Genomic DNA, 11,666 nt, shown 5'->3' with positions numbered 1-11,666 from the left:
GGATGGCTGGATTGGCACTGGGATTCGTAGCATTTGTCAGAAATTGAGAGGGTCAAAAAAGGAGCAGGTGTAGCCACTCCTGAGAAGTGATTCCTCCTCTAATTCTCCTTCCCTGCAGCCCCACAGATGGAACCCACCTTCCCCCTTTGGACACCTTCCACTACCAACAGAGGATATCTGAACCAAACTGCAATTAGTTCTATAAGATTGTTCACCCCAGAGTTTGGCACATTCTGCATTTGGGACAGAGCAGATCCCAAGTATTTTAGACACTTGCCATAACATTCTCTGACTGGGAATGTGGCTACTGCTCCCTTGACATCCAATGATATACGTGGGGTAGATTTGGGGGGGCGGTGGTGGCATGCAACAAGGTTAATCAGTGGGAGACTTTGCAGTAAAACTGGTGAGGCAAAAAACTGAGGACACGTTTCCTGGGCATATGGAGGGCGCCAGGTTGGTGAAGGCTGGACTGCATCACGACTCAGTCTTGCAAAGGGAAAGCAACTGCAAGAGGCATCCTAACTTCTCCTGGGAAAGGGCTCCTCAACTGGCACCTACTCACTGAGGAGGACATTGCCGTAGCCACCTCTACCTCCAAGGGCCAGTTGCTCCTATCCAGTCCTTTGCAGTACCAGGATTTGGTCAATGGGCTCAGTCAATCACCCCAACTGCAGTTTAGCCAGCGTTTCACAATACTGTGGCAACAGAGGCCATTGTCTTTCCCCCCTGGGCTCCCTCTGTTCTGGGGTTATCCATTTTCTGCTGGCCAGTCAGCCAGACAGCCAGTCCTTGTGACAATGGCACATTGCAGGAAAGGTCCCTCCCCCTCCCTCCCTCCCTCCCTCCCTCCCTCTAATTGCACTGCCTCCTCTCTTTCTCACGCACACTAAGCATCACTTGACCCCACCAGCCCTGCCAGCTGGCTCATTTTTCACAGAGATGAGTCCTGCTTCCGCTAACTCAGAGGTCACTGGAGGATGCAGGGATCACACCATCCTCTTGCCGAAGGTGTCCCATTAGTGCAGTAGGATGCACCTAAATCTATGGAAACAGAGCTAGAGGAAGAGGCATGGGACAACTCTGGCCATAAGCTTTGCATTTACTGTATGCACCAAGGCAAAAACTGGCATGTGCAAGCAGCCTTCTCTGGGGGAGAGCGCAAAGCAAAACTCTTCCGGTACCTTCTAACTTCCCCATCCCATCCCTACATTATGTCATGGGAGCCAATTTTGATGAAATTGAACAGTAAGCAGAATTTACACTACTGGATGCAGGGTACAAAACTGTCAAAAGAAGGCAGAGCGCGCGCGCACACACACACGCACGCGCACGCACACGCACACACATGATGGGACAGCACCTGAAGCCTTAGCCTTAGATGAACTTTCTCTGAGAGGCAAGTTTAGGGTAAATTCATTTATCCCTGTCATGCATGCTCTTGAAGCCAACCTAGACAGAAGAGCAAGGGAGTATAGGAGTGTACAGGAATATGGCTAGCTATTTTTCATTTTGGGTGAACCTGCAAGCAACCAAGGAGCAGATTCACAATGGCATTGAGATTATTGATGTATCCAAAGGATGTTGACCTTAGTCTTCTAATCTAGTCGATGAACTTTGCACTTCCACCTGTATGTCAAACTAGCTCATGATGAAAAAGCAAATTTCAGCCACCAAGATATGTATCAAATAACATTCCGGGAGAAAATTCAAACAGCTTTTGCAAATGTGGAAACAATTTTCAGATTGTTCCTGAGTTTAATGGTTACAAACTGTACTTGCGAAAGATCATTTTCTAGACTAAAAAGGATAAAGAATGAGCTACAATCAAGAATGTCCCAGGGCTCTGGGATGGTTGTGCAAGGTCTCTGAGAGGCTCCCATGAGATCTCGGACAGCCTTGACCTTGTGAGATCTCAAGACAGAGGGGGTGGTTTGGGGAAGGTCATTCTGATTTTGCACAATTTTGCCTTTATGTGCAACCAATAGGAGCATAACCCTCATGTCTATTGCAATCACCCTGTATTTGATGATGGTGATGATGATGATAAAAATAGGCAAATTTTTCTGTACTGCATACTTTAAATACTGTTGTGTAGGAACAACATAAAATCAACAGTAATATTACGTTAATAAAACAATCCAGAATATATGCATCTCCAAAGCACAGATGAGCAGCACCATTGCAGCTCTCTCAGCACAGGTGTGAGATGTTGTCCCCTTTTAGTCCCTGCAACCATGTTCCTGCTGCTGCATTCTGTCCTAACTGTGGCCACCAGGTCAGTTCAGAGGCTGTCCCTCATAGAGTGCATTGCAGTAACCCAAGCTTGGAGGAATGTCCGGTTCCTGGAAAGGCCAGACAACCTTTTATGTGAAGAAGAAACCATTATTCCTGTCAATTGCAAGAGGGTGGGTGTTCGAATAAAAACAAAGACTAAAAACCTTGCCTTTGTTAATAGTTTTTAAATGATGCCACGCAGAAGAATTTGTTCTAACCTGCTTACTGATAATTCATCCTGATTTGTTTGCACAAAGTTTGTGCAAACAACTGTTGAACATCAATTCTGATTTGTTTGCCAGGAGGTTATATGGTGTTGCATCAAGCAATTGTTATCTCACAACTTTGCAGTCAGTCCATTTCCCCATCACTTTACTTATTGCGAAAAGTATTTTGTGGGGGTGGGGGTGGGGTTGTTTGTGGAAGAACACCAAATCAACTTTAACTGAATTTGCCTGTAAGTGATTGAATCCACTGGCGACCACTTGGAAGCACCACAAATATTGTGAGAGATGGCTTCGAAAGTGCATTTTCCTCCTGCTTTCCAGGTGGCTGGGGGCAACAGTGGTGGTGAGGAAATGAGCCTATCTTCTGGATTGTGGGGGGGGGGGTGAGCAAATAAAGGAGTGAGTGACTTTTAGCATATCTCCCAGCTTAATACTCCCAGAAAGAGTCTGGTGTTCCTTTGTTTAACTTTGAATTTATAAATGATTGGGGAAGCTGGCAAAGATTTACAGGAAAAGGAGAGACAGTGAACCATGGATTTGGTAAGTATTACAGCTTGTCACACACACACACACACACACACACACACACACACACACACACACACACCATTGCTTGTGTTAACATGCATTGCCAAATTACTAGAAGGGATGTTCCATTCTTCCCTCGCAAGGCCGAAATAAGGCTTCCCTCCTCAGGTGCAGGCTACCTTTCTTACAGCAAAAGCTGGATGCTAGTGGTACTTTGTAACTGTTACTCAGCTCTGCATCCTTAGAGGGAAGTACAGGTTCTCTTTGTAGGTGGCAGACAGGAATAAAGAGAAACCAGATGGTCCTCTTTATTAACAAAGCTGGGGTGAATTTTAGGTAGGGTGCAAAGGGGCGAAAAAGGCAATAGAGGCAATAGAAGCTACACTGGATAGCTTTACCTAGTAGAGGGAGAGAATAAAGTCCCATCGGCAGATGGTATATGCAGTAGCGGCCTGTTAGGTGGCACAAATGAGTCACTGTTGCTCTCCTGGCTTCCCAACACAAGAGGTTGCTAGCATTTAGCAAAAGGGAGAGGGGAGCAAGCAAGATCCGGGGAGTATGGCACAGTGCTGCATGTGGTGGTGGAGCCAATCCCACGCTCCCACCATCTTGCGCCACACTACATCACATGCTCTGCACCTCTCCCCTTCCCTCCTCCTTTTGGTAAGTGCCAGTGGCCCTTTGTGTTGGTTATCTGGGAGTGCAACAGTGCCCCACCCACACCACCTCACCCACAAGTACTGGGTGCAAGATCCTCTTCCTCAAGTTTTGGATCCTGCTGTTGTATGGCTAATGTCCAGCTAATGTGCTTCACAGAACTCTTCTCTCTTTTTAAAACCCCACCTAGAAGATGGTCCCATTTCAGGACAAGAGAGTGAGGTTTCCAAAGAGCTGTTGTTTTCCTGGAGTGCCAATTATCGTTTGGACTGTTTGCAAAATCCGCTTTCTGACATTTCCCGCCATATACAAAAATTCCAGACCCTAAGCAAGATCTTCCTTCTTTCTTTTCCATCGCCTGCTCTGACAACTGCTCTGATCCGGAGGGTAAGTGCATTGCCATGGATACCAGAGGGAAAAGAAGGCAGGTTCTAAAAGAAAAATGTTTGCCAGACATAAATGGTTAATTAAAGATTAAAGTAACACTGAATGGTTCTAGAGTGCTCAGGAGTGGAAAGAAAGACCTCTCTGTCTCCTGGGGTGAACACTGAATAGCCACTCAGGCTGTACAGGTAGCACTAAGTGTCTCTGTGTGGCACACTTTGATGGAGTTGTTTGTTGTGGGGAGGGGGGAATACAGGAGGGGCTAGGTCTGATGTAGCTTAGTGGTGTCTGGCATTCTTACGCCTGAAGTTAACCTTGAATGGACAGCTATTTACTATATGGTCTCTGAATAAATATCTTCCAGCTGAGCCCTTCGAAACAGTCGATCAACTGGTCTCAGCTGGGCAGACCTTTTGAAATGTATGCTCAGAGTCAACTAAACTCTCAGTATCAGAGATGGAGCAGATTTCGCGATTAGGCCAAATGGCCCATCTCAGAATAGAGCTGTCACTAAAACTTTCCCCAATGTGCTAAAATAGTATGGCTCAGCTACATGTTTGTGTTCTAATGCTAGTTCACAAGGTTCTGCCAAAAAAGAAGAAAGTTATAGGTTTTGAGAACATAAAACTTTCCTCTTTGTTTATATTTTTTCCTAGAGCTGGGCTAAAGGAAAGGGTCCTGAGGGAAAGGGACTCAGAAACTCCCTCCAAAGATGACAGTGCAAGCTTCTCTTCTCAGGCTGATAGAAGGGATGGTGACGGGGTGATGATTTTTGGTGGGACAGAAGCACAGGAGGAAAGTATTAAACCACTTGCCATTAGCTAGAGTCCGGCTCCTCCTCAGTCCCCCTTCCTGCAAGACACTATTGTTAAAGTGGGGGAAAGAACCACATGAAACCCATCCCTGCATTTTGCCTCTCCTCTGTTTTGGCTCTCAGATACAGTATTGCCTGAAGCCAGAAAGATAGACAGGTGCATTCTTTGCTCTGAGAGCTTCAAATGATAGCTGGGAAGAGGGGGAAAGGAGGGAGGCCTTTGCAAGCAGCTGAATGTCTATATTAATTATTAAGGGAATGATATGGCTGCATGGATATAAATATTTCACTCTTTCCAGTTCAGTGCCTTTCTGACAGGGCAGCGATGATCTAAAGGAAGAAGTGAGGCATTTTAACATTATTACCACCATCATTATAGTATTACATTTATATTCCATCTTTTCTCCAACGAGCTTGTGGTGGGATGCACATTTCTCTCCTCCTCCATTTTATCCTCACAACAAGCCTGTGAAGTAGGTTAGACTGAGAGATAGTGACTGACCCAAGGTCACTCGCAGGCATGAGTGGGGATTTGAACCCTGTTCTCCCAGGTCCTAGTTGGACACTAACCACTGTACTGCACTGGCTCTCAAAGTGGTCTCTTCAGTTCACTGGTGCTTGCCAGGCAGAGAGATGGCTCAAGAAGGGTGTCAGGCTACACCCATGAGGAAAAGCAAAGCCAATATCACATATCTGGAACTAAAATGATTTAGATTATGTAGCTGTCTAACAACAACAACAACAACAACAACAACAACAACAACAACAACAACAACGTCTTAATATCTGTTTATCTAGTTGGGACACTGCTTTATACATATTAATTTTATTGTTATTAATTTATTTTTTAATTCCTAAAATTTATACACTTGGTAGTAAAATCTTTTTTACTTTATGGTAAAAAAAAACACCCCAAAGCATTTTACAAAAAGATTTTTTTTAAAAAATGAATAAAAAATTGAAAGACTACTCTTTCTTTCTTTTTAATCTTTCTCCCCTGGAAAGATTAAAAACCCAGAAGTGAACAATGGAAAAGACTATAAACTGTCCATTTGGTATCCAGAAACTAAACTAGTCTGTGTTTGTTAATTTTCCCCAACCACATTTCCTCTTATAAGCCAAAACGAGTTAGGGAACATTTTCTTTAAACATGCTTAAAGTGCAGCCAAGTTTCCATGAGTTATTGTGGACCTGCTCTGACTGTGCTTATGTAACTGGGCAATGGGATAAGTCTATGGGAGTCCACAATGTTGCATTGGAAACCTGAAGCAGGATTAGCCATAGTGCTGTCTGCTGTAGTACTTGTTTTACTTCGCTATGTATATATTTCTCCATAAAATAAATATTACAAAGACGTGGGAGTGTTTAACAAAGTCTATTCAGAGCAGCCCCACCGAAATTAAGGAACCTAAGTTACTGATTGATTGATGCTTTTGAATTATGGTGCTGGAGGAGACTCTTGAGAGTCCCATGGACTGAAAGAAGATCAAACCTATCCATTCTGAAGGAAATCAGCCCCGAGTGCTCACTGGAAGGACAGATCCTGAAGCTGAGGCTCCAATACTTTGGCCACCTCATGAGAAGAGAAGACTCACTGGAAAAGACCCTGATGTTGGGAAAGATCAAGGAGAAGGGGCCGACAGACAGAGGACAAGATGGTTGGACAGTGTTCTCGAAGCCACCAACATGAGTCTGACCAAACTGCGGGAGGCAGTGGAAGACAGGAGTGCCTGGCGTGCTCTGGTCCATGGGGTCATGAAGAGTCGGACACGACTAAACAACAACAAGTTACTGATGTCTATTAACTTCAGCTGGTCTACTCTGAGTAGAAATAGCATTGTATACCATCTCTTAAGTCTCCTATGTCCTTCCATCCAAAGGAAATGAAAGCCTTTAGTGCTGCCCTGGAATTCTCACTGTTCAGCTAAGTGGGGAAGCACTTAACAGTGCATTTTTGCTCATCTTTTATTAGCAAAGACATTCACTCTTTGAGAAAAGCATGTGGATTTGGGTCACTATATGGCAAGGTTTGGTTACACGAAACAAAGAGATTATTTTAGACAGCCTGGGGCAAACACAGTTTTGCTCTAAAAGGTTGCTTGACAGCTCCAGAATAGTTTCTATCATGCTAGGCGGGAGTTGAGTCTGACAATACACTCTGCCATCCAACTTTTTGTTTTATTATATATTTTGTGCTTTCATTTTGTTGCATGGTGTAATCTCAAAGCTGTGAACATGTACATTCTTTCAGTGGCAGGGCTGGCCACAACAACCATGGGCTCAAGAGGTAGACCAAAGAGCAGCTGCAACCATTGTTATATGTTGTGCCATATTTGCACCAATTTCCCAAAAACTTCAGTGCAAAACGGGATGGCAGGTCAAATGCACAATGTACAAATGATACAGACATGGCCAAAGTTATATGTGGCTAGCTGTGATAGACAGTATATCCTGAAACATTAATCAGATAATACTTTCACATATAACCTGTTCAGCATAAGTGAAGCTGGTATAATTACCACTGCAACACCCAAAAGCTTTTCCATACATTGATCTCGGTAGGAGCAGTTGACCTAGGAGACATTTTGACTTTGGTGACATTACTTCCAGAGCTGATCAATGACATCAAGACCAGCAGCCTGACATGCAGGGGGAATGGCACTCCTGCATTTAGCCCACGGTTCATATTGTGATCCAGGAAGCTTGACCTGACTAAACAGGATGCACAAATACAATGTTCTTGCTCTTGTAACTCTAAAATTCTTACCATGAACTCTGTCAGTGACCTATTATGTAATATCATTTCCTGGGAGCAGATTGCATATCCCTTGTGCCACACAGAAACACTCCAGACTGGAGAACCTGAAACCGTGTTTGTAAACCATCACCTTAACAACATTTGCAAATAGGAAGGAGTGGAAAGCCAATACACTGGAGCAAGAACCTTAAGCCTGGTGAAATATTCAAGTTAAGACACAAGGAACTAGATTAGAATAATCACTCCTGAGACTCAAAAGTAGGACTCAATGTAATTTCATCCCCCTTTACGACTACTGTTGTTGTTGTTGCTGCTGCTACTGCTGCTACTACTGATCTTAATAATGCAGTCAATGAACATTGCAAGAGTAGAGCATCTTTTGCCTGCAAAAAGTCCCAGGTTCAATCCCTGGTACTGTATCTCCACGTAGGGCTGACAGAGACCCCTGTCTGAAAGCCTAGCAAGCTGCTGCCAGTCAGTGTAGACCAGGCATCCCCAAACTTTGGCCCTCCAGATGTTTTGGACTACAATTCCCATCTCCCCCGACCACTGGTTCTGTTAGCTAGGGATCATGGGAGTTGTAGGCCAAAATATCTGGAGGGCTGCAGTTTGGGGATGCCTGGTGTAGACTATACTGAGCCTGATGAGTGACACCCAAGTCCCCATCTCTCTCTTTCTCTCTCCTGAGACACAGAAAACATTGCTGGGTCCTACATTTACCCAAAAGTTGAAAATGTTATCCTTGATGCTGCTAGACGAAAATCTTCTCACCTTAATCTCTTTACTTTTTCATTCAAACACCGTTTTTTAAATCACTGTGCTCAGTGTGAGATTTTTTTTTACCATGGAATTAATAATATGCTGCTAATGCTACTCTAGTCAGATAAGGAAGAGGTCAAATTGCTTGTCTGCTACTGAACCAAAACCACAAATGAAGTGTGATAGTGTTGAGAAGTTATTCGTTCCTTCTGCGAAGATTGTCTATGCTTGCATGCACTCTCTCTGTCTCTGTCCCGTTGTTGTTTAGTCGTTTAGTCGTGTCCGACTCTTTGTGACCCCATGGACCATAGCACGCCAGGCACTCCTGTCTTCCACTGCCTCCTGCAGTTTGGTCAAACTCATGTTCGTAGCTTCAAGAACACTGTCCAACCATCTCATCCTCTGTCGTCCCCTTCTCCTAGTGCCCTCCATCTTTCCCAACATCAGGGTCTTTTCCAAGGAGTCTTCTCTTCTCATGAGGTGGCCAAAGTATTGGAGCCTCAGCTCAGAGCCTCAGTCTCTGTCTCACACACAGCCATAAAGTGCATTCATTGCCTTCTGCAGATGTATTTTTTTGTCATTGTACGGACATTGTCGACTTTATATTGTTGGTAAATTATTTGGTGTCCTGAAAGCACCTTTTGGTAGAATGGTTATAAGCCATATTACATTTTTACAACACAATCTGAAGCCCCTGTTGCCTTGTGTGAAAACTGTGAACACCTTCTCATGGATCCTCCTATTGCGGAGGGTACTATGATGTTGTTGGGCTGCATATGTGTAGCCCATCCTCCCCATTGCTTTGGAGATTAAACTGAATCATTTGGCAGGGGTGGACTTTGGTAATCTTTCATAATATGGTGCCCTGTGCAAGATCAAAATTTGGTACCCCAAAATGGATCTTCTCTATTATGGATCTTCTCAGGTCTCAGACAAGCTCTGCATAGGCCTGTGAATTCCTGAATACTGCGTTATAGAGAAGATCAGTTCGCTTCCTGTTTCCAGTGGTGAGAAATGGCTGACTCCCACATGATCCGACCTCAGCCGTGCCAGTAATTCAGGATTGATATGGGGGTAATTAACCCTGGCAGACTCCCCAGGGTGGGGGAGGATTGTCTCGTAGACCCATAGATCGCCCGAGATTTGTCAGCTGGCATCAAGATGCAAGGTGCAAGTGGCAAGGATGCTAGATCCTAGAGCACGGCAAGGCTGGCACTCTCTGAAGTCACTCTCACAAGCCGGAAATATCTGTTTCATAAAATAATTAGATTCGGACAATAAACAGACATAGTCTGGACCGAAGAAGATTGAGGAAAAATCTGCAGAATTGCACAGTCCCTGGTGTTTAAGCTCAGACTTCAAAGATATTCTCATTATGGTGTTTGGATTTACAGAAGTGATTGGTACGTTCTTTCTTCTTCTTCTCTATACCTACAATTGTTTTTCTATGCTAAGCCTCATTAAGAAACCTTTTTTTTTAAAAAAAAAACACGGAGTACAGATGGACTTCTATTTATAATTAAGTATTCAGCTGTGCAGCTTTGCTTAGACTTGATAAAGATAAAAGAAGAAACAAGATGACGCTTGTTAGTATGACGCAGCACGGAAAAATGAGAATTCCTCCCTTTTTCGAGGGAAGTGGGAAATACTTGCTAGCTGACTTTGTAATGACTTGAGATAACAATTTGGGACAACATACAGTGCATCTGTTTGCAGAATTTCTTCATTATGAGCGAGAGAGAAGGCTAAGTAGATGTCTAGCAACCCCCTTCTAGGGCACAGAGGGGGGGGTTGTGTGATCTCCGGCAAAACTGATCGATCGCCAAATGACTTACATCGGTGGAATACAGTTCATTTACATTGCAATATTACAAACAGTATGCTTAACAACTTAACATTGGGAATTTATCATGAACAGTAACAATTTAACAACTTGGGAGTTACTGCGTCATTAAACTTCAAACGACAGGCTTGGACAACAGCCCGGATTGGAAGATCGGAATGAAATCGGGAAAAGCTGCGCTAGCAAATTGACATTTGAAAAGATATATATATATATATACATAAATAAAACTGTACCCGATGAATGAAAGGATATATGATCTCTGACATGATTGAGAATCACACAGCCAGGGATGGGGAACTTTAAAGCGTTAAGATCGAAATGTGGAAAATATGAGAACAAGAAGAAGAAGGCAGAAATGAAAATATAGGAGATATACTTCAGAGGTCCAGAGTATGAGAATCCCAATAAATAAATAAATAAATAAATAAATAAATAAATAAATAAATAAATAAAAAATACTTTGGATTGTAATTTGGCTGTTTTTTATTTTATTTTATTATTTTTAATTTGATTATGATTTGATGGACTTGTTAATTGGATGTTCTTATTGGAAAACTATTAAAAATGATTAGAGAGAGAGAGAGAGAGAGAGAGAAGATCAGTTCAACCTCCTCCCTGCAGCAAAATGACAGTAATTTCAGTTGTGGTACCATTTTATTTCTCTTTATGCCCCACAGGTTCCAAGTGTCTCTGAAAGGATCTGACAGCCTTATTAGAGGATCTGATAGCCTCAATACACTATCCAAAACCCACAATCTACCTTTATAGGACCCTATTAGGTAATGGGAAATTTGATGTGAAAGCCTCTAGAGAGGACTAGAACAGAGAGTTTGACTCCCATTACACTTGAGACAATGGCAAACTGTGTTGGCCTCCAGAAGGTTTGGCTCACAGGCTGCACCTAATCCAGCAAAAACTTGTATTTCTGGCATATTGGACTCTTCATTACCTTTGTCAGAAATGTCTTTCACCTATAGATACCTGCTGGTGCTGCAGTACACCATGGGCAGCACTGAGGGGGAATTAGTTTGCATCCTCACCGGTACAATGTATTTATTTTATTTTATTTTTTGTTTTGTTCTTTTAGCCACTGCCAAAACTGGTGAGGTCACCCTTGTAGCACACTATGCTGGATTGGTGTGGAGAGCAGGGAAATGAGTGGCTTTGCAGGCTTGCTGTGGCCCAACTTCCCCAGTCAATACTGGTGTCCTGGTCAGAGCAAGAAGAACAAATAACAATTCGAAAAGAAATTAGAAACCCCAGCCAGTCCAGTGTTGCTTTAAGGCGTTTCTAGTCTTCCTCCTCTCACTCCCTGGGGCTAATGGCTAGGCTTGCCTGCCAGCCAGCAGTTGCCATGGCGCTGGAAGGCCTTGCCGACCAAGTTCTGTGTATGAGCCCTGCCAGAGGGAAGGCCCT

This window comes from Zootoca vivipara, chromosome 6 (genome assembly GCF_965207765.1).
Source record: "Zootoca vivipara chromosome 6, rZooViv2.hap1.1, whole genome shotgun sequence".
NCBI classification, from domain to species: domain Eukaryota; kingdom Metazoa; phylum Chordata; class Lepidosauria; order Squamata; family Lacertidae; genus Zootoca; species Zootoca vivipara.
This window is presented reverse-complemented; position numbering follows the sequence as displayed.